At 39.2% G+C, this 23,864-nt stretch overlaps 1 long non-coding RNA gene across 1 annotated transcript in view; it reads left to right on the plus strand.

The window, feature by feature from the left end:
• LOC140500381 (uncharacterized) overlaps positions 1-23,864 on the plus strand; it is a 47,252-nt gene that overhangs the window by 10,372 nt on the left and 13,016 nt on the right. The window contains exon 2 of the long non-coding RNA XR_011965710.1: positions 1,481-9,044. This is a non-coding gene — a long non-coding RNA (uncharacterized lncRNA). The remainder of the gene's footprint in view (positions 1-1,480; positions 9,045-23,864) is intronic.

The raw sequence follows: 23,864 nt of genomic DNA on the forward strand, positions 1-23,864 counted from the left end.
TTTATATTCTACTGGGAGACAGGTAGAAATTAGAAAATGCAGAATAATTTGAGGAGGAAAAAGGTACTAACAATTGAAGGAGGTTAGGATCAGAGAGAGGAATTTCAGAGTTCAAGATCAAGGAGACTGGGTTGATGGTGAGATCTAAGATGTGATACTCCTTTGTGGCTGAAGTGGAATGAAGGCATAAATCATGACAATTAAGAAAGGCAGAGTGTTAAAGGGGAAAAATCAGACCACATACTGAAAATGTTCAAATATGGGATCAGAGGTTGATAGAAAGGAAGTTTGAGGACCAGGTAAGTACTGAACTCATTAATGTAGGAGGAGGGAGACCAAATTAGAGGCTGGTAGAAGATTCTGGCAAGGATATGGCTTGGATAATTTAGATAGATAGATGACATGAACTTCCTAAGGGGAGGAGTTGCTAAGTGGCGATGGAAAAGGAAGCATCTGGAAGCGACAGAGAAGAGGAAAGAATGTGCCTTTTTCTCTCCCTGGTCCAGGGATTGTTGAGTTTTTGGTGACGGTGTTGGGGACTGGTGGGGGGGAGGTGTGATTCAAGGTGAAAAGACTGGACTCTTTCCCCAGAGACAGAGAGAGAGAGAGGAAATATATAGATTAAAACACCTAGAATGACTATGAATTCATGAGCCCACTCCCAAGTTTATCTTTATCTGACCTAATTATAAAGTGCTTAGCATAGTTTTTGGCACATGATAGGCACTATATAAATGTTAGGTCTTATTTTGAATGTTATTATTAATTGAAATACTTAAAGATACACAACACCTGGTTACCCTAGACTGTAACATTTTCAATTGGCTCCATATTCCTCTGTCTACTTTATAATAAAATTTCACAGATCTTGACTCCCCCTGGAACACTCTGAATCCATCTGTACTCTGGATAGAGTCATTTACCTGGGTTAGATTCTATTTTTGGTGTCCTCTCTCAGCCGTGACTAGCCTGGGACTCAATGGTGACAGTTAAGGAGAAGCACATATCTTCTTGTGTCCTTTTTGGAGTAAGTATTCTACTTGTGATTTGTATTTAGAACTATCCGTAAAACTTATAGGTTGCTCAGAGGTGATTTTGATTACATTTCAGAACTAGAATAATGAAGGGAACATAAGGGAAAAAAGCATTTTTAGGCAAAAGTTTTCAACGTAATTACTGTAGGCAATCTAAGAGAATATTATGAGTAGTGTATAAAATTATCCAGAAGATTCACAAGATATGTTTTGTTGTTGTTGAAAGGGATTTGGGAAACAAAAAAAAGTTGGGCACAACTGCCTTACAGGAAGACGTAGGTCCTCAATCACTTTATCACGGATTAGCCCAGGAGTGTAATTTATAATTTTGTCCACCAGGTGGTACTCAATTATAGATGCCAGCCCTGTGTTTTCTCCAAGGTTCTTTTGAATGTACATGTGAAAGATTCTTTCGATGTAAATGACTCACCTCTATAATCCTACAGGCTTCAAACAGCCCAGCAGAAATGAAACCCAGATACACTCATATGCTGTTGGTGGAGCTGTGAAGTGATCCAACCATTCTGGGAAGCAATTTGGAATGATAAAAGAAATATGAAAATGAAGTAACTCTTTGTCCCAAGGATCCCACTGCTAGATATATGCCCTAAAGAATTCAATGAAAAATAAACATATCAAATATTTCCAGCAGCAATTTCTATGATAGCAAAAAATTGGGAAACAGTGAATTATCAATTTGGGAATGGCTAAACAAATGTAGATAATGAATATTATTGTGTTGTAAGAAATAATAAGTATGATGACTACAGAAGGACATGGAAAGACTTTTGAACTGATATAAAATGAAGTAAACAGAAACAGAAGAAAACAATATATATGTATAGAAGAATAGAGGTCTCTTTCTATCCCGTTAATCACAGAGAGGCTAGACATCTGAATTGAATTTAATCATTCAAAAATAAACCAGGTGTGAATAAGTTTTTAATGAACTGAAAGGTTCGATAATTCCAGGCCCTTGACCATGTTGCTGACAAATACTAAACTAATACTAGACAAAAACTAGACAAATACACACAGTTGAAAGTAGAGGGAGATTCAACTGGGGCAAACAGAAGGTCTCTTTTGAGAAAAGTAAGCGAGTATTCAGAGAATGAATGGGTTAGGTTATGACCTTGTAAGCTTTGAAAAGTTGGAAGACCTGGAGGACTCATTGGCATTGAGGATGGAGTCCAATGGGACCAGAATCAGGCTATGCCTGTGTCTGCTTTGGAGTCTGAGAAACACAGAAGTGCAGACTAGACATACGGAGGAAAAATGGCTTAAAAATCTACATGGAGACCAGCCCTCAGAGCTTTGTAGACAACTATAATTACTGAGAATTTCATGAGGACACCATGAAGAGAGAAAAGGATTTTCAGAAAAGGATTAACTAGAAGCTGAGTTACCCCTTTGTTATACAATATTCCCACCTGTATTCCTCACTGTGATTTGCTATAAATTTGAACCCACTCTCCCCACAAACCTTGTATGTGCAAGGGGAGATTGTGTCCCCCATTTTCTTAGCTAGTCCTCCTTAGTAAACACTCTTTCTGTAAGCTGTTTAAGCCTGGCTGATAATTTGCAGGAAGCACATTGGTGGAGGCTCATGGGCAGTAGTACTAGAAACCTCTGCAACCCTCAGAGTCACCCCTAGAACTCTGAAGGAGAGCGGGAGTTAGTGCACCTACTAAGGAGGAATATCTAGGAGAGCTGGGGAGGCAGAGAATAATAACAAAGTGGGGGGCTGAGGTGGGGAAGACTGGCATGAGGTTCCTCTCCCTCAGCTGTTCTGGCTCTCTGCTCAGTTAGGACCTGGCTCTTTAGTATCAAATTGCCTGCTCTAATTGTAGCCTCATCTAGTTCTTCAGTCATCTTTTGTACTTTCTGAAGCTAGGAATGTATATCCGAGTAGTTAATTGGGACTTTGGTAGCTCCTAGCCTGACAGCTGCATCTTTTCCTGCCCATGGGTCCTATACCTGCTAGAAAGTCTTTCTTGGACTGTGGCTGTACTGACTGCCAGTGTCTAGAGAGTGGTTTCCATTCCCAGTCATTTGATGCCATCTAACCTCTAAGTCAGAACGTAACCCATCAAAAACCAAATGTACCCATCCCTCACATGTTAATAGAAAGAAAGGTCTGAATCTCAAGGAACAAAAGAGAGAATGTTCCAGGCTGAATATGCTTCTTCTTTACTGCTCTGTCTTTTCATGTGGCCTCATTCTTGGTGAGTAGGGAGGAGAAGAGATAGTCCCTAGTCTCCTGGTGAGGAAAGTAGGAGACTATAGTAGCAAGCACCCTGACACATCCAGGATGACCTGCTAGCATAAGTTCTTAGATCTGCTTTTCTAAAAGGAAAGCAACTTTTGAGGGATCAACAACCTTCTTTAATCACATATACCAACAGAGAAAATACAAGCAGAGAAATAAAGACCAACAGACAGGGCTTCCAACTGTCTGACCATAAGCAATATGTTCATCACAGATCAACAGATTATCCAACTGTCTGACCATTACATACATAGTTACCAGAGAGAGAAGCACCAATATCTGGGTTTTCAAAGCTGGGTATGCTTATTAAAGACTACCCAGGAATCTCATATGGCACTTGAATCTTCTTCCAAAGAGTAAACTCCCAAGCAAAACCTCACCTCAGAGTATGAGGGCATCATGACCCAGTGCCTCATTAGAAATTAACAAAAGGTGTGGGCTGTCCTAGAAAACAAGCCTCCCTTAATCAAACTTCCCTTAATGGGCTCCACCTGAGGCCATTAACTCACATTACTAGGACAAGGAGGGATGGTGATCCTCAGAAACTCTACACTGTCCACTTTTGGATTGGGCCCCAGGGTAGATAACAGTCCAGATCAGATTAAGGAGTCTGCAGTAGGCAGCAGCTAGAGAGGTAGTATGGTGGATGGTAAACACTTTGACTTTGGAATTAAAAACCTCTCTTCAGATCCTTCCTCTGTCACTAGTTCTATGAACTTGCACAAGTCACAACCTCTCTGGGTCTCAGTTTACTCTCTTATAAAATAATGAAGTTGGAGTAGATAGCCTGTAAAGTCCATTTCAGCTCTAAATATATTGTTGGGTTTATCTCTGTCTATGCCTATCTCTGTGTTTATTTCTGTCTGTCTGTCCCTCTTTCCGCATGTAGATGACAAAATAACCCCAGGTTAGAATTTAATATGTGTAGGAGAGATGGATGGAATCCAGAAAAGGGAGGGGTGCCAATCAAGAAAATAGGATATGACTAAGTCAGAGGCAGTCTGTTGGAGAAAGATCAGGCCTAAAGAATCTGTAGAAATAGTAATGCTACTTACCTCATAGAGTTGTTTTAAGCATCAAGTGGATGTATAATCTGACTTTTGGCTCTAGAAATTTGGTAGAGAACCTTGACTCTCAAGCTTGTCTCACTTTTTTTTTTTGGAAAAAGGAGTAATGGGTGAAAGATGGCAGAACTGAGGATGAAGGAAGAAGGGACTTAAGAAGTGAATATAGAATTGAATAGCTATGGATAGATAAGCCATGAGCATCTATCAGAAGGTGCTGTGTTTTAGCAGAATGACTGTGCCAGAGACCCTGAGACCTAGGATGGTGAGGGCTGGGTCAGGAAATAGGATGGATCCAGGGAACCGTCCTCCCTCTTACTAAAGCTACTTTCTCCCACTTCTGGTTAACCAAATGGGCAAACTTGTTGATTTTTTATCTATTGTTTTCAATTTAGATCTCACTTAATGATAGGTGGCCCTGTGTGTAGAGTTCTGGGCCTAGAGTCAGGAAGACCTGCGTTCAAACGCAGCCTCAGGCACTAACTTGCTGTGTGATCCTGGGCAAGTCACTTAGCCCCGTTTGCCTGTTTCCTCATCTGTAAAATGAGCTAGTAAAATGGCAAACCTCTCCAGTGTCTTTTCCAAGAAAATGCCAGATGGGGTCATGAAGAGTCAGATATGACTGAAACAACAACAACCATATTTAGTACATGCATTCAGATCCAAAGTGGAAGTAGTAGAAGTTATAATTACGTAAATAAAATATAATAATTGGTTCCAGCTTGATAGAAAAATTCAGTTTGAAATCAAATAATGTAACCACTTCATAGGATTCATTATTGGCACTAATCAGGACCTATAAAACCCTGTTGGCCAGCAGAAATTCCAAGCTATGTGTTTTTCATTAAGGCTTACTAGAGTGCAAGAAGAAAAGAGAATTCTTTCTTCCAAAGTAGGGATTTCTTAATCTTTTTGTGTGTATATCATGGACCACTTTGGAAATCTGAGGATTCTCAGAATAATAGTTTAAAATACATATATATATATATTGTGGTCCACATTCACAACTGAAGGAAGGAAATGCTAAATTTCAATTAGAGGTTAGTGAAAATGAAGATGTAATTTTTTTTCTTACCCAAGTTCACAGACCCCTGGAAATTACACATGGGCATGAACTCAAATTAGGAACCCATGTTCTAGGGTGATAGAAGGTTTAATCAGTGAGGATAGATTGGGATCTTGGAGATATTAAGGTAAAGTAGCAGAATGGCATTGAACTGTATAAGCCTGACACACTCTTAGAAATAAATCAAGAACTGGTTATAGTCGCCGGCTGTGAGGGAGCGAGCTACATGGGCAGCTACTTTCCTACCACTGTTTGTCATTCTTGGCCAGCTAAGTTTGAAAGGAAGCTCCTCACAGATGGTAGAGGAGATCCAAAGTCTTCTCCACAAAAGTGGAAGGGAGTGTCTCTTAGTTCCTTCCCCGTCCCCCTCACTGTGACCAGTACTGACATTTACTCCTTGTATGTGCTTGAAAACCTTAAGGTGCTGCAATAATCGCCAGCTTATCCCCCTGCGGATTTCGTTTGTTTATTTATTTACTTGTTTAGTTTATTTTTTTTGACCCACACGAACCTGTGATTTCATTTTGTATAGGGAACTAACAGTGAAAGAATACCCTTTGCTAATACAGATTGACAATGTCTACCGACCTCCTTGGCTTCCTCTAAGTACCAACTAAAACTCTATGGGAAGCCTTTCCAAAGCCCTCTTAATTCCAGTGCCTTTCCCCTGTTAATTATTTTCTATTTATCTTGTATGTAGCTTATTTTTCATATATTTATTTACATGTTGTTTCCCCTGTTAGATTTTAAGTTCCTTGAAGGCAGGGACTGTTTTTTAACTCTTGGTACCCATTGCTTACTACAGTGCCTGACCCATAGTAGGCGCTTAAAAAATGTTTCTTAATTAATTCATTGATGTGTTTGACTTATGGCGTATTCTTGGAGCTGCTTCCTCAATACCTTTGTTCGCATCTCTGTTTGCCAAGGAGTCTATGTATCACCCCTATGGGCAACCAGGAAAGTGATGCATTATCTTTGCAAGGTCCTGACCATTTCCCGGAGCATTTGGTAGACTGTGAAGTTACTTAACATTTCAATTACTTGGAATGAAGAGGCTCTCCACCAGCCTATTGTCTTCTACTTTTCTTGGTCTTTTGAGAGGCATGGATGAGTAGGTCTCAAGTAGTGCCAACTGATTTCTTATTTCTTGTGGAAAGTCAGTTTGAGGGATAGCATGGTGTAGTGGATAGAGTGAGGTATTTGAGTCAGAAAGACCTAGGTTTGAATTCTACTGATAATGTTTAATATAAAATTTTAGAATAATCTCTTTGTTCTCTCTGAAGCAAACTCAGAGGGTGCCTCTTCCTATGTCAACAAAGCCAGCCAAGGCTGACTTAACATTCCTTAAGAGACCTTTAACCTAAGACACTATCTTGAATAATGGGACATTTTCCATATCTTAATATTTGTAGACATATACTATGTTATGGCATGTTAATGGTAAAGAAAACACAGACATCTTAGGTCGTAATTTCTATTGAACTTTGTTTACCCTTTTCTATGTCAGTTATCTGGTAGGGCAGGAAGCCTGCCACTTACTAGTGGTGGGATTTCCTTCTTTATCACCGAGACATGTGTTTACCCAGCTGGAATCCCAAGGCCTGACCAACATTACTTTGTTAATTGTCTTGTCTTTCTAAATTTATGATTTGTTCAACTAGGAGAGTTCCTTTCTCATGGCAAAATGTATATAAGTCAGAAGATTTCTGCACTAGATAGCCAGAACATTTCTGGCTCCATAATGCATTATGTTACCATTGTCTTTAATAGGGAATTGATTAATTAATTAAATCATAAAATGTATGCATTAGCCTGTTGCCTTTTCTTAATAAAGTTTTCAGGTCAACAGTTATGGCGCCCAAACGTGGATTGGAACTGTGGAACTGTGGAACCAAATGGACATTTCCTCATCTCGCCAACGCCAAGACTCTGGAGCCAATAGGAATCATTTTTCCTAGAGTCCTGGGCCTTGACGGGGTCGGGGTAAGTCCTTCCATTCCCAGCTTCCAAAGGACTCAAAAATTCCCTTTAAAGATAACCGCTGGACAGAGACCACTCTGCGTGAAAACGCCTCTGTATTAATTAGGTCTCCTCTGAAGATCGATCTAGGGAAATCAGCTAGCTATGGGTCAGTCAAAAACTAGAAGCAGAGATCCAGCTGACAAGAGCCCTGCTTCTCGTATGTCAAACCGTTACCAACCTGGTGATCACAGGTATTACTAGCACTAGTGTCAATCAACTAAAGATAGCCCTAAATTATGTTGGCCACCACAGGGCTCTTTTGGACCGGTCAAAGTTACTTTATCTTACAACCAAATTAAGTTTAAAGGCCAACAAAACAACTAGCCAGCAGCGAGGACGTTTCATCCTGGGCTTGCTGAACTGGCTGAACAAGAACAAAAGACAGATAGCCTCTTCCCTATAAGGCTGGGAGCTGCTTCAGCACCTAGCTGTATCCTGGCAAAAATCCTTTCTTCTTCAAGGGCTCCAGTCTGTCCTTCCCTTCACTCCCCCCATCCTATTCCTCACCCTTTTCCTTCCTCCCCCTCCCCTTGAAGTCCTCTGATCTGGGGAAACTGACGGCACCTAGATGCAATCTTTCCCCCTGGCCTTCCCCGACCTTAGACCCGAGGAAGGCAGCCTCTGTTCAAGCCTCTGTTGCCTCCCTCCTCCCCATTCCCCCGAGGAAGGCAGCCTCTGTTCAAGCCTCTGTTGCTTCCCTCCTCCCCATTCCCCCCGAGGAAGGCAGCCTCTGTTCAAGCCTCTGCTGCCTCTCTCCTCCCCATTCCCCCTCCCCGCTTTCCCGTAAGGGCTCTGGTCCTGAAGAGGACAGTTACAATCCACCTAAGAACTAAAGGCCTGAACCTATTCCCCTGGGGCCTGTTCCTTTAAGACAGTCAGAAACTTTGGGACACCAAGGCTCCACACCCCTCCAAAGACTTCAGGGGTGTTCTGAGCAAAGGCTGCAGGATTCCCCTTTATTATCAGACCTTGGATTCTTGCAACCCCCTTTCCTCAGAATGATAATAGCCAATTCATGATGGGGATTTCTAGCAAGCTTCTAATCGCCTTCTCTCTCTGGGTTGTTTTTTTGTGAGCTACGTTTGTATTTGTCCTGTTGTCAGTTTGTCTGTTGGTGTATGTCCATGTCTGTATCATGTGTGCTGTGAATGAGTGTGTTATCTTGTAAGATTTAAATGCAAGCAGCCAGACTTCAAAGGCTGCAGCTAGGGAAATAAACAAACAAAACTTTGAGACTTTTCCTTGTCATTCTGGTCTGGCCAACCTGGAATTACAATGGAAAGTTAGATCATCTTAGGTAAAATTATTTTAGCATATTTGTATGTTGTGAAATTAATCAGAAATATTTCGGGAACTGATCATTTGAAATAACTCCTAAGATTGTGAGTAGCCCACCTTTCTAGGTAAAGCTTGGAAATGTCCTACACATTCCTCCCGCACTGTCCCAGCAGCTGCATACCGCCTTCGGCTTAGTAAATTCTGCTGCTTTGGGGGGGATTGGTAAACGTGGAAGAATCAGGCCTGTAGCAAGCATTCTCTACACTCTGCCTGCGAAAGTCACCACTGGGACATCAGTTTCTCTCCTCTTGGTAAGCTTCACTTCTTTGTTCTAGTTGCAAAAAAGTATTTTATCTCTGTTTGACCCATCTTCTGATTTGTAAATATAATTGTGCTTGTTGTTATGGGATCAAAATGATAAAATGATTGTAAAATGCTTAACATAATGACTGGTATATGTTACATACAACATTATTATCTCTCTAATGTAATTGTTAACTTTGAAGTGGTTTTAATTGCTAAAAGTAATAAGATCAATAATTTCTGGAAATGCAAATTATACCATCTACAGTTATTGTTGTGTTAAAACTATTTCTAGGATTGTATTTCTGAATTTCTCTTAGATTGTGAAAATTGAGTGACCACTGTAATCTAGAAATAGTGTTAGACAAAGCAATTTTTAATATGAATTTTGTTGAAACTAAAAGATGTTGGGAAAATTGTGTAACACCAGTTGTATTACTTTATCAGTCCTGCTAACTTTGTCTTATAATGTTTTGTAATGGCCATTTAGAAAACAAGGTATTTTCACCCTTGTCTGTTAAAAAAGTTAAAGCTAAACAATTTGGCTCTCTTCTATGAAGTTGTAGGATTGTTAACTAAGTTATTTGGGATTACTGTTTTAATGCTGAAACCTAAAACTGTTAAGTGATTCCTGTGTGTGGAAAGGAGGGAATGGAGTGAAAATTAGATTCCCTCTGCCCATTCAGAACAGTCCCACAATGGAGTGAAAATTTTATGTAAATTCCTTCTGTTCATTCAGAACAGTCCTCCCATTCCTGTGGGTAAGATCATCAGTCCTTGTAAAGGAATTTGGTTGGTTAATGCAAATTCTAAGCAATGAATATTACTTGCGCAGAAGTTGTAATAGATAGAGAGAATTTTTAATAATTGGTTTTTACATCAGGAAAGTTTTAAATTTGAGAAGGAAAGATGTTAAATGGAATCCCTTATGTGTGTGTGTCCTGGTAAATCTTTATTGTTTATTGTAACTCCAAGAGAGTGGAAATAACTGTTATCTGACTTAAGTTGTGATTAGTGAAACTTGCTGTTTAAGGAAAAAGGCATTTGGGACCATAACTATTTTTGGTTTTGAGTTTGAATTTGGGTACAGTTGTCTGCATTAAATCAGTATCTGAGACACATGCCACAAAGGAATATTTCTCACCTGACTAAACACCGAGGAGACAATTCTAAACTCAATCTAGGATGGGATCCCCCTGGCTCAGTTTCCCTATTGTGTTCCTTTAAAAAGGAATGTTTCTCACCTGTCTATTCCTGAGCCTGGCTATGAAACAGATACTGCATGATTGGAGAATTTCACTCCTATCTGAATTCAAACAGAGTAACGGATGTTTTATCCTGTCATATTTGGTATGTCATATGTCCCTGCTTTTTCCTTCTATAGCAAATTTCTGTGGTCAATAACAAGTAACCAGCAAAACATGTGAGCCTTTTGTGTAATCTTGCTGGGAAATCTAATATTATTTTTATCTGAAATTAGAACATATGCAGAAGTTTATGTAAACTATTTAAAAGCAACAGTGTTTTTCTGTGAGTCAGTCTCTTACATCTAAGAATACGGCAATAATTAAGAATTCAGTTTGTTATAATACTTTGGAAATTCATATTACTTATGAACATTTTTGTAACAACTCAGCTTTAATGAATTCCAGTTTTAAAGGCTTATTTTTGCTTAAGAAAAAAAAAGAGATACCAAGCATTTTAAAAGTTTCCAACTAGTTTTCTTCATAAGAGTTTAGTGAATATCAGAGTAAATTTTAAACTGTTTTTAAGGAAGAGAAATACTTTTAGAAGAAATGTTTTGAAAAATCATGTGTGATTCTTAGAAGGCCTACTAAAGCTTCAAAATAATATATTGTTAAATTAAGCTGTTTTGATCTGAATATGTAGTCATTCTATGGCCTAAGTTAGAGTTAAAGTTTGCATTTGAATTTATTATGCAAAAGATTTAATTCCTGAAGTATCTCATTCTTCCAGAGTGAGTATAATTAGGGAAGAAGAACAACTTGTGAAACAAAGACATAATTCCATCAAACCATAAATTTAGTCATTAACCTCTTTGTTTTGTTTAAGCTGGAATGAGATTCCAGTACAGTTTTTCTAGTAAAAAGTAATAACTTGTGAGCTATCTTGTCTTATGGTTAAAATGTAAAAGCAAGTGGAAGAATAGGATTGAGAGATTTGGAAAGATAAATTAAGTTCTGATTGAAACTATGAAAGGTAGATAAGATTTGGGAACAAATATGGGTTATCCAAACCCCTCTTGGTCCTAGATAGTTGTTCTGGATACTTTTGTGTCAGTTTCAGATGGTTTAAAGAGTGAGGAAGTATTTTATCTGAGGGATACCAGCCAATATTGATTTGCTATATAAGACTGGGACTGCAATTTACTATTGTTTGAAGTTCTGATTACAGGAATACTTGTCTAAGTTATCATAAAGCCAATTGACATGTGCTGCAGGCTAATGGTGGATGCTTGGAAAGGTTTTGAAGATGACCTTGGACATGGCCTAGGTAGGATCTTCCTAACTTTATTTTCCAAATGTGCTATTTCCTTTCTGAGAAAGGAAATTCTCCACCCGATTATCTCTAAGCCCTGCTTTCAGCACCTTGTAACCTCATGATTACATGTCAGATAATGGCTTTTTCCTGGAATCAACCAGAACTAAGGAGATCCTTTCCTTCTGTTAATATTGTCCCTCTTTTTCTTTTATAGCAAATCTTTATAATCAAGAAGTTCTGAAAGTATAATACTAAGTCTATCAAATAATAAATGGAAATTGGAGCATCTCTGAGTTATTATAATGGGGTGCAGGAATGAATAGCTTACAACTTTAACCTATATTCCTGGCCAAATAAATAAATATAATATAGAGATAACATCAAGGAAATGATTAGATCAGGTAATAAGACAAAGATATAATGTGATAGATGCTTAATTAGAGTAGCAAATTTTGAGGAAAAAATATGCAAATGTATATCATTGACTTCTAAAATTTGTCATGCTTTTGATAATAAGATCTCAAATTTGGATTTTTGCATAAAATTTTTACAGGATAGGAGTAAAAGTAAGTGAAATTATTTCTTCTCCATTAAAATATCTGTCCAATAATTTAACAGACAGATGAGTTCATTTTGTAGTTGAACCCTCACATTTTAAAAGATTCTTATTCCAGGAACGAGATTTAGATAAAGACAGAAACAGCAAATAATGTGAACCGAAATTTTCTGAAATTTAAAAGATGGAGAACAAATTTTAAGTAATTGTACTAATTTATACTGTCAGAAGTATCTGGGAACTTCTAGATTTGAACCAGAAAAGCAGAATTCTCTCTTTTTTTGAACTGTCCCAAGAATAAAACCTATTGTCAAAGAAAAGATATCTAGGTATCAGATAACTACATGAGAAATCTGGGATACAAAGTTAAATGAAAATTAAGAATGGATTACTGGGATACAAGGAACTTAATGTTAATTAACTCTGAAATAATAATTGTATGGATTTGTGTGGTTCATGTTTAATTTTCTTGTTTATATTGGTGACATGTAAATCTCCCTTTCAAAACTAGTCTATTGTGAGCCATCTAAGTTTTAATCTGTACCTGACAATGTAAAAATGCAATTTGTGAACTGTAAAAAAAAAACAAAAAAAAACACAAACAACTTCATTGTGCTGTTTGAACCTAGCCCTGCATGGCTGGGAAACTGAACTATTGCTAAGTGTCTTTAGCCATGTTAACTATGTTGTATTGTTTCATTTCAATTATCAAACCATGTTTTCTGGGAGACCCTGTCAAGTTTTCTGTATAGACTCTTGGATCCATTTGTCACCTCCATTGCTCCTGCTCCTGAGTGGATCATGCCCTCCAGTTTTGAAGAGGCCTGAAGAAGATGCCATCAGACATGGACAGCTTTCCCAAGAGCCTGGACCAGACTTGCATGAAGAGTAAACTCTCACACTACTGGTTATTTAGAGGTTTTTTTTTTTCATATCTTTGTTGGTCTACAGGCGAAGCCTTCGGCTTGCCTTTGACCAAAAGGAGGGAATGATAATGTTTAATATAAAATTTTGGAATAATCTCTTTGTTCTCTCTGAAGCAAACTCAGAGGGTGCCTCTTCCTATGTCAACAAAGCCAGCCAAGGCTGACTTAACATTCCTTAAGAGACCTTTAACCTAAGACACTATCTTGAATAATGGGACATTTTCCATATCTTAATATTTGTAGACATATACTATGTTATGGCATGTTAATGGTAAAGAAAACACAGACATCTTAGGTCGTAATTTCTATTGAACTTTGTTTACCCTTTTCTATGTCAGTTATCTGGTAGGGCAGGAAGCCTGCCACTTACTAGTGGTGGGATTTCCTTCTTTATCACCGAGACATGTGTTTACCCAGCTGGAATCCCAAGGCCTGACCAACATTACTTTGTTAATTGTCTTGTCTTTCTAAATTTATGATTTGTTCAACTAGGAGAGTTCCTTTCTCATGGCAAAATGTATATAAGTCAGAAGATTTCTGCACCAGATAGCCAGAATATTTCTGGCTCCATAATGCATTATGTTACCATTGTCTTTAATAGGGAATTGATTAATTAATTAAATCATAAAATGTATGCATTAGCCTGTTGCCTTTTCTTAATAAAGTTTTCAGGTCAACACTACTTACAGGCATTATTAGCTTTGTGGTACTCTTTGGCCACTCTGAGTCTCAGTTTCCTCATCTGTAAAATGGATATACCTAGTGATCTCATGTGGTTGTTGTAAGGATCAAATAAGAAGATGTTTGTAAAGTGCTTTGTAAATGTGCTGCTATTATTGGTGAGAATATGAGGCATCATTCCATCAAATAACTTTATCCTCTGCCTCTCTCTTTATTCTAGGATGTTCTCTAGGTGGTGGTGGGGGAAACTCCCTTGTATCATTTTTTAGGTCCCCCTCCCCCATTCTGTGGCTGTGCTTGTCACCAATGTCTGTGGACAGTCAGGGCAAGGAGGATTGATCCAGTGTAACATTACTTACCGACATCTTTGCCCACTCTCTGAAGTCCTAGATTTGATGCCTCAATTTTTTGGTGTTTTCAGGTCCTGCTTTCTGATCTTACAGATTGCCTTCACCACTTCAGTGGGGACCACTAAAGATTCTGACATATGAGACCTAACAGACAGACCATCTGCACTCACATTGGCCTTCCCTGGACAGTAATGGACAATGGCCTTTGGTCACTGCCATGACCTATCTCTGGAAGGCAGTATTCATTCATTGGCAGTGTCAGAACATAGATTAGCAGGTTGTCTGTCCATTCTTTGACTGATTTTCAAATTCAATAAACAATAAATGCCTACCATGGGCCAGGCACTGTGCTAAGCCCTGGGGACATAAAAAGAGGCAAAAGATAGTCTTTTCCCTCAAGGAGCTTACAATCTAAGGGGGCAGACAACATGTAGACAAATATATACCAAGCACACGCTAAATAGGATAAATAGGAAATAATTAACAGAGAAAATGCACTGGGATTAGAAAGAGTTGGGGAAGGCTTCCTGTAGAAGGTGGAATCTGAGTTGGTACTTGAAGGAAACCAGGAAAGCCAGGAGGTGGTTATGGAGGGAGAGAATTTTAGGCAGGAGGGACAACTAGAGAGAATGTCTGGACCTGAGAGATGGAGGGTCTTGTTCATGGAGCAGTCAGGAGGCCAATGATACTGGATGGAAGAGTATGTGTCAGGGAGTAAGGTGGAAGAAGATTTAGTTTCTTCATCTGTAAAATGATGAGAAGGAAGGAAACAAGCACATATTAAGTGCCCACTGTATGTCAATCACTGGGCTCTGCACTGGGTAAACACTATTCCATTTGATCCTCAGAACGAACCTGGGAGGTAGGTATCGTTATCATTATTCCCTTTGGAAGAAACTAAGTCATACAGAGGTTGAATGACTTGCCCTCATATTGTCTTCTGCCTATTTGGATCTGCTGCATTCTTTAAGGTCCAGTTTGTCTCACCTCCTACAAGGAGCCATTCCTCATCACTCCATCCCATTCTGTCTCCTCCTGCACTGACTGTATCCCTTCCTGCAGTTCTTAATTATATAGAGGAAATAGAATTTTGTAATCTGAGCATATAGATTTATATAGTGTTTTAAGGTTTACAAACATTATCTCATTTGATCCTCACAACAACCCTTAAAAGTTGGGTGCTATTATACTCATTTTACAGATGAGGAACCTGAAGCAGTAAGGTGACTTGCCCAGGGTCACACAGTTGAGGCTGAATTTAAGCTCGTCTTCCTGATTCCAGGCTCTTTACCCATTGCACCACTTGGTTGCCTCCAAGGGGGAGAGATGTTTTTTGAGGATCCTTTTTAGCTGTAGAAATATGATCCTATGATCCAGTGAACTTATCTAACAGCCCCCATCAAGGCTAAGAACTCCAATTTGGTTTGGATAGCAAATCTTCCTGTTATTAAATGTTATCTTGGTAAGTGCAATGGGCTTCTGGTAGACATTTCTCCCTTCCTGGTGGCCTCAGTCAAAGAGAGAAATTGAAAAGACCTTAGCTTAAAAAGGCTAAGGTCTCCTACTGTATTCAGGGTCATCTCTAGTCATTTTGATCTATATCTGGCCACTGGACCCAGATGGCTCTAGAAGAGAAAGTGAAGCTGGGGACTTTGCCCAGCTCTCCCTCATTTAAATCCAATTTACTTGCAAGTCATGGCATTACCTTCCTGATGTCACAATCCTTTTCCAGAACAAATGACAAACCACACCTGTAATCCTGCTTGGTATACGATTGCCTCCTAGCTCTCCAAGCACTGGTGTCAGCATACAAAAAGTGCTTAACTGGGTTGGCAAAAGTCAACATGGGTGTGTGAGGGAAGTAGCTCGTTAGATACTTAAAGACCTGTACATGTTTCTAACCCAAACTGTCCTCCAGATTCTGGAGGACTGAGTCAGATTGCTTCCTCCTTTTGCTCCCCACCTCGTCCTATGTTTTTGGATCTTCTCACCTACCCACAGATGAGGTCATTGAAAGGCTCTGTGACAACAGCACACATTTCTGAGAGTAGCCCCCAAACCTTAGAACAGTCTTCAGCTCTCCATAATGGTATCTCCAAGTCAGAAGAAACCTCAGATGCTTTCTAGTTCTGCCTCCTTGGTCTTTTCATCCTTTGCAATACTTTGTTTATATTCCTCAATGAATCCTCCGTAGAAGATCTATCCAAGGCCATTACTAGTTTGTGGATCTCAGCATAGTTTTTGGACTATACATTTGTTATCCTTCATTTTTACTCCATTTCAGGCCTAGCTCTTTACCCATTGCACCACTTGGTTGCCTCTAAGGGGAGAGATTCTTTTTGAGGATCTCTTTTAGCTATAGAAATGTGATCCTGTGATTCAGTGAACTTATCTAGCAGCCCCCATCAAGGCTAAGAGCTCTAATTCTGTTTGGACAGCAAGTCCTCCTGTTACTAAATGTTGTCTTGGTAAGTGCAGTGGGCTTCTGGTAGACATTTCTCCCTACCTTGTGACCTCAGTCAAAGAGAGAAATTGGAAAGACTTTAGCTTAAAAAGACTAAGGTCTCCTACTGTATCCAGGGTCATCTCCAGTCATCTTGATCTATATATCATGGGTTGGCATAAAGAAGTTAAATGGGAATTTGGGGGGAGTTTTTGTGGAAGCTGCAGATGACACATGAAGGCCAGCAGACAACCCAGAAAAAGATTAGAAACTCAGAAATGCATAAAATATATATATAGTATTGTATAATATCTATATATTTTATCTTTTAATATCATAATAGTTCAGACTTCTTTTCTAGTATGAAAGGACAGCCAAAAAATGTTATAGAGTTTTCCAAATAATGAATGTGGGGAGGTGGGTAGTGGTGGTGGTATGCCGTGCCCCTAACCCCAGCAATGTGGAAGAGATAACTGTGGTGATATCTAGGAGTGTGCTGGTAAATACATAACAACTGGTTCTCTGGGTAAAAAAAATATGCACGATGCACTTTTAAGTTTAATCTGAATTATTAACTTTTTTCCCATGATTTTCTAAATAAAAAAAAATTATCAAGCTCAGATTTGTAGCTTTTACCAACTTGTGAGATGTAAATACTCACACTAAAATCTTAACCAAATTAAGAACCTGGACAAACTGACTCCAGCACACCCTTGGCCCCACGTCAATCACTAGGATGGAAGATGCAATCAGATCTCAGTCACTGGAGCTGTGGGAGCCTTGAGCGTTCTTCCTCTATGATCAGAAGAGGAAGTCAAAGTTGGGCCATGGGAGAGCTCCCTCTGACTTGACTCACTTAGCTTCTGCTGAACTTGCTGACTCTCTCCCTTATTGAAGCCTGGGGATATTTGGGTCCTTTATTTCCTTCACCTCACCTTCCTGGGGGCCTACTCTCCCACCTCTTTTTTTATCCTACCTTCCTCCTTAGATCATTAGACCAACATAAAAATGGCTAGAAGTCAGTAAGTCTCCAATCCCCACCTCAGGGCTCCTATCAGGGAATGCCTTCTAAAGCCAATAAGGAATAGAGATTACAGAAGACTTTACAAGTACCTGTACAGCGTTTAGGGAGGTCAAAAGCTGAGAAAAGGAGGAAGCATCCAGAAACTTTCCCTTTGGGGTAATTGCAGCAGAACTCTGTCAATAGAAAACACAAACAGCCCCAGGAATTTCCCAACCTTTAAAGCCTTGTATAAACATCAGCTCCTATTACTCTAACATGCTGCAACCTGCTTATCTACACTCTTTTACCCTTTGGATCACTAGCAACTAGAGCCTCATGGCATCATTGTCTGTTTGTTTCAGGGAACAGCTTGGCATCATTAAAAGCACTAATTAATTTCCCAAGTACAACTCCATCTTTTTTCTTCTTTCTACGCAATGACCCAATGACCCACTTGCAGTATCTGTCCAAGACCTAAGGGCTGATGGACTCATTCAATGGAATATCCACCCAACTACATGCAAAAATGGAGGCAGTAAACGGTTGGGGAGTCCTAGGCTATCCCTGACAAGGAAAGAAGAGCCATACGGAATATTTTCCAATGCAAACATATTTACTCTACTTGTCAATGGAAAGCAAAGAGAGTTGGAAATGCTGGAAACAGGCAGGGTATGCTGGAACTTGAAGTTTGTTAAATATCCAGTGTGAACATTTTTACTTTGGAAATTGGCAAGCCACAAATCAAGGCTTGATTTATTGTTTTGTTGATTGTCTAAACTTAAGAAAGTAATAGAGAAAACGTTAACAGCATACATCACTTAAAAATGTTTTTCCTGGGGAGCTTTACCAATGATTTACCAGCACAGCTGGATGCAGGTCACAGATTGGATGATGTCCTTTCTTTCTTTCTTTCCTGTTATATTCTTGGTACTATCACTCTCTGTGATGCTACTCCTATTCCTGGGATGAATTGGCCAGCCCCATGGGGGGACATATGCTCTGGAGGGACTCTTCTAGCCAAAGTGGCTTCTCCTGTTTATGCCCAGAAGTAAATCCATATAAAATCACAGAAAGAATCCAGGACCCCTGTTGGCTGGCTGCTCTACAAAACTCTTTCAATATAGAGGACAAGACAGGGGACAAGAGAGAGGAGAGGAGGGGAGAGGAAAGGAAGGGAAATAGGAAAGGAGCCAGTAAAACCCAAGTCAAGTGGGCATCTTTTGGCCATCCAAGTTTACCTTCCTTTGGAGAGGAGAAGGAAGGAGAGGAGGAGGCAGACAGGAGAGGAGGAGGTGAGTTACCCAGCTAGCATTCAGCCAGCTGCATCTACTCACAGGATTGTGTTTGTCCTTTGTTGCTGAAGAAGACCAGCCATCAGAGAAATGATGACCTGACATTCCTCAGGATGACTGGAGATGGCCCAGGATGCACTGGGAGACCATGGGTCCTTTAGGCCAAAGTCTTCGCAGAGTTTTGCAGAAAGCTGGGCTTGGGGTTAGGAAGACCAGAGGTCAAATCAGTCCTCAGACATTTAGGAGATTGTAAGACACATTAAGAAGTAGTAAGGAATGTCAGGTCTCTGGATTAAGATGACTCTGGAGGAGAAGGGAGGCTGGTGACCTGAACAGCCCTCCCTCACTCAAAACCAAGTCAAGTGTAAGTCATATCATCATGTTTACTTTGGGGCAGCTCTAAATATTAGGAAGTTTTTTCTTATATAGGAGCAGCTAATTGGTGCAATGGACAGGGTGTTGGGTCTAGGCTCTAGAAGTCCTCAGTTAAAATCCTGTGTCATAAACTTAGCTCTTATGTGATTCTGGGCAAATCTCTTAACCTCTGTCTCAATTTTCCCATCTATAAAACGGAGATAATAGTAGACCCATCCCAGGGTTGTTGTGGGAGTCAAATGAGATAGTAATTATAAAACACTTCACACAGTGCCTCGCACATAGTAAGCATTAGATGAATGTTGGTTATTATAATTTATTATTATTATTGTTAGAGATGGGGCACTGTCACATTCTTTTTTTTTAAGCTTTTATTTAGATTTATTTTCCCTCAGTTACGTGTAAAAACAATTTTTAGCATTTGTTTTTAAAGCATTGAGTTCCAAGTTCCCTCCCTTCTTCCCTCCCCACTCCCCCTCATTGAGAAGGTAAGCAATTTGATATAGGTTATACGTGTGTAGCCATACAAAATATATCCATAATAGTCATACTGTGACAGAAAACATAGACAAGAAAAAAAAATCTCAAGAAAAATAAAGTTAAAAAAAGTATGCTTCAATCTGTATTCAGATATCAGTTCTTTCTCTGCATTTCTCATAGCACTTTTCATCCCAAGTCCTTCGGAGTTGTACTGGATCATCGTATTGCTGAGAATAGCTAAGTCATTCCCATCTGATCATCTCACAATACTGCTGTTACTTTGTACGCAGTACATTTCGCTTTGCATTAGCTCATGTAAGTCTTTTCAGGTTTTTCTCAGAGTACCTTGCTCATTCTTTCTTATAGTACAATAGTATTCCATCATAATCACATACCACAGTTTGTTCAACCATTCCCTGATTGATGGGCATCCCCTTGATTTCTAATTCTTTACCCCCAGAAAAGAGCCAGTATCAATACCTTTGTACAAACAAGTGCCTTTCCTTTTTTTTTTTTTTAATCTCTGTTGGGACACAGACCAACTGCACTATCACATTCTTTCATCCTGTTCACCTGAGCTTGTGCTGGCTTTCCTGGTCAACCTCCCAGTGCTGTGCCTTCTGATTGTCTTTTTGTTCAGTTCTGGGCTTGACGAAGAAGCTTACTGCTTGATTTTGTCGAATTTTTTTGCTCATTTTTCAATCGGGTGCCCTTTAAAATCGTTACAGAGTTTACGTGGGAGAGCTAGGCTCCTTTGTGTCCCTTCACATCTCCATCTGAACTAGAACTCTCTGCCTAATCTCCATCATTTGTTAAAATTATCTTGCCTATCTAAAACAGTGGTTCTATTCCTACTTTGATCTTCCTACAATATGGCTAAGAAAGAAAACAGAAGCAAAATTACAACCTCCTGGTCTGTCCCTATATCTCTGTATAAAACCCCTTCTGGATGGGTCTTGACTTAACCCAATGGAGATGTTTTCTAGAATCAGTATATTTAGTTATGCCTTAAAATACTCTCAGCATCTATTGATGGTTTATTACCTTCTAATTTTTTGAGATGGGGGTTGTAATAAAGCAAATATTCCCCCTTTATCTACATACCTACAATATGTCTTTGGAAAATGATGGACCATGTGATAGCATTGAGGAGGCAAATTTCTGTTATAGTAATAATAATAATAATGTGATGTTTAAAAAGTTTAATCAATGTAGTTTCCAGGTAAATAATAATTTTTATGAATAATGGAAGAATTTTATTAATAAAATGTCAGTGACACTCTTGGATGCCAAAGATCCTTCTTGGAACCCACTCAACTCTTGCAATGCTCTTGGAAAGGTGGTTGTTCCTGAGGGTAGCAACTGACTCTGATTGATTAACAAGTAATTAAAGAGAGTGAGAGGTGGGTTCATTCCAATGAGGGTCTTGGGGTATGTTACACTGAACATCCAAGTCTTGGTCAAAAAGTTTTATCAATTTCCACATTACCTGTTTGACAAAAAGGGGGGGATCCACATCTCCCCAGACCTGCTTGAGTAAACACAATGCACATGAATCTACCCATTTACCTAGCTTAGAATTTCTTTACTGTCTTTGATTAAATCTTAGTTGTCCAGGCTGGGTAAGTCTCTGCCCAAGATTTTCCACACTGGTTGATTTCGGAGTGATGAAGTAGAAAAAGGGAAGAATCTTTTCCCTAATTCAATAATATATGAAAGAACAAATCATTTCTCTCAATAATAATAGTTAGCATCTATATAGTAGTTACTATGTGTCAAGCGTTGTGCTAAGCACTTTTTCAATTATTATCTCATTTTATCCTCATAACAACCCTGGGAGGCAGGTGGTATTATTATCACCATTTTACATTTGAAGAAACTGAGGCAAACAGAGTTGAGTGACTTGTCCAGGGCTATACAGTAAGTGTCTGAGGTTTGGTTTGAACTCAGGTCTTCCTGACTTCCGGTGCTTTATCTACTGTACTACCTAGCACCAAATCCCTTAGGAAGGAGTGAGAGATTTGATTTTGAGTCCCAGCTCACTTCACCTTTTGGGCTTTGAATTTCCTCATTTCAAAAACTGAAATTAGAATTTACTATATTTGGCATTGCACTGCCCACCCTGCAGGGTTGTTTTGAGGAAATAAATAGCTTTTATAAAGCCTTAAAATACTTTGGAAATGAGAATTGACATTACAGCTTTTTGTTTTTAAAACTTTTATTTTTCTTCTTGTGTTTGGGGCTTGGAGGTGCCATGTCAAGGAAACCTGACAGAACCTAATAGAGATGCAGATTTATAACAAGAGTCTATCCTCTGTATAGGAACATGTGTGCCAATATCTTTAGCATAATTCAAATTATATTCTCAATTTTTGGAAGTATTTTTTGAGAGATTTATGCAGAATATTCCAAAAGTCTTAGAGCAGTTTAAAGCTATTAAAAATTAGCATGCTTCAAGTAATGCCATTTTAGCCTACATCAACAAAAGTTCAGTTCCTTGAATGAGGAAATTGATTGTCTCAAGTCCCCAGAGCTGGGTGGATATCTGTAACACTCACTCCCACCTAAGTTAGATGGGAGAAGAGCAGTCCAAGTTTTTCTGTGTATTTAACTTGTGGTCCACCTGACTAGATATGATTTGAGGTTTGATCCAGTCTTGCAGAGTCTGAGATGGGCTGCATCTGCACCACCACCTGCTCCCTCCTAGGAAATGCTGGTTACACAAAGACCATCGCAAATAGTAAATGAATAAACTCATTTATCCAAGCCAATCAGTGAACAGAAAAAAAAAGAGAAAGAATACATATTAGAGTTTAAGAATATGCCAAAGAACACACAAGAGTTCAGATGGAAATGAGATAAAATCTTAGTTCAATCAAAGAGAGAGATAGAGAATGGGATCTTACCCTTCCCCTCTCAGTAATCTCTAGAGATCAAGGGTAATGATAAGGAGTCTGATTTCCCTGTCCTTGCCTGTGGCACCAGGGCTCTAGTCTACCATTCAAAAATTTTCAGGAAGCCTCCCTTGACCTATCTTGAGGTCCTCTCTCCCAAACATCTTTGTAACCAATTAAAGTAAGTTCCTTGGAAATTGGGTGTCTAGAGTGATTTTGCACAGGAGTTAGGGAAGCTGAAGAAATTTGCTCATATTCCAGGAGTCTTCTAAAAATATTATTCTAGTTGAGAAATGAAATTATTCCAGAAATTGGAACAAGAGTCCCATTTCAGTAAAATCCTTGAGAAGGACTCAATGTGGGGAGGGAGAAGTAGAGGTCTTGGCTTTAGTCTCAGCCTAGGTTTCTTTCTCCTCTGTCTTACTCTTCTCCCTTTTCTGATGGAGAAGAACCTTGTGAACTTGAAAGGCTGGGAGGGTTTGGAACTTTCCTAGAGGACTTGGAGATCAGCTGATAGATAGTGTCTGCATAGGAGTCAAAGACAGACTTACGTGGATTCATGACTCTGCAAGGATCTCAACAAAGAAGCTACACCATGTCTAAGGGAAAAAGGGGTTTTAGCAACCAGGATCTGTGTTATCCCTATGCCAGATGTGTTCTTTGAGCCTGAGCCCACTTATTCCTGGACTCTGTATGTACTGTTGGGGGGGGGGGAAGGTGTCAAAGACTTTTAGGGGAGTATTTCATGCCAATTTTTCTTCTAGTAGCACTTTAGTAAATACCCCTTTCTAAAAATTGCTTAAGTCTGGTTGACTGATTCTCAGTTGATAATTTCCACAGTAGCAGAGTTCTGTGAGCTATAGTACTAGAAAGACATCCTTCCTCTCTCTCCCATAGCCACTTCAGTATACCCTTAGAACTCTGAAAGAATGAATTAGCTGATATCTGGGGACCAGACTCATCAGGGAAAGTGGGAGTTGTGATAACATTGCTGCATATACTTCATTTGCATATTTTTTGCAAATTTACATAAATTTATGTAAATTTAGCAAATTTGCAAAATGTAGCAAAAAAATTTGCTACATTTACGTAAAGTAGAAATTTTAAGCTTTTTGTAACTTCTATCCATTGCTCCAGTTGTTATCTAGAAACTTATGTCTAGGTTCAAACATAACATGTCTACTCCATTTCTTTTAAGGGATTCTTACCCACAGAAGTATACGTAATGATATCTGAATTAATTTCACCTATTTGTGTCCATTTAAGTTCACTGACACCCAAGATGTTGGAATCCATACAGTCAGTTAAAACAAGACCTGGAGCTGA

The sequence above is a fragment of the Notamacropus eugenii genome, chromosome 4 (assembly GCF_028372415.1).
Source record: "Notamacropus eugenii isolate mMacEug1 chromosome 4, mMacEug1.pri_v2, whole genome shotgun sequence".
Taxonomy (NCBI): domain Eukaryota; kingdom Metazoa; phylum Chordata; class Mammalia; order Diprotodontia; family Macropodidae; genus Notamacropus; species Notamacropus eugenii.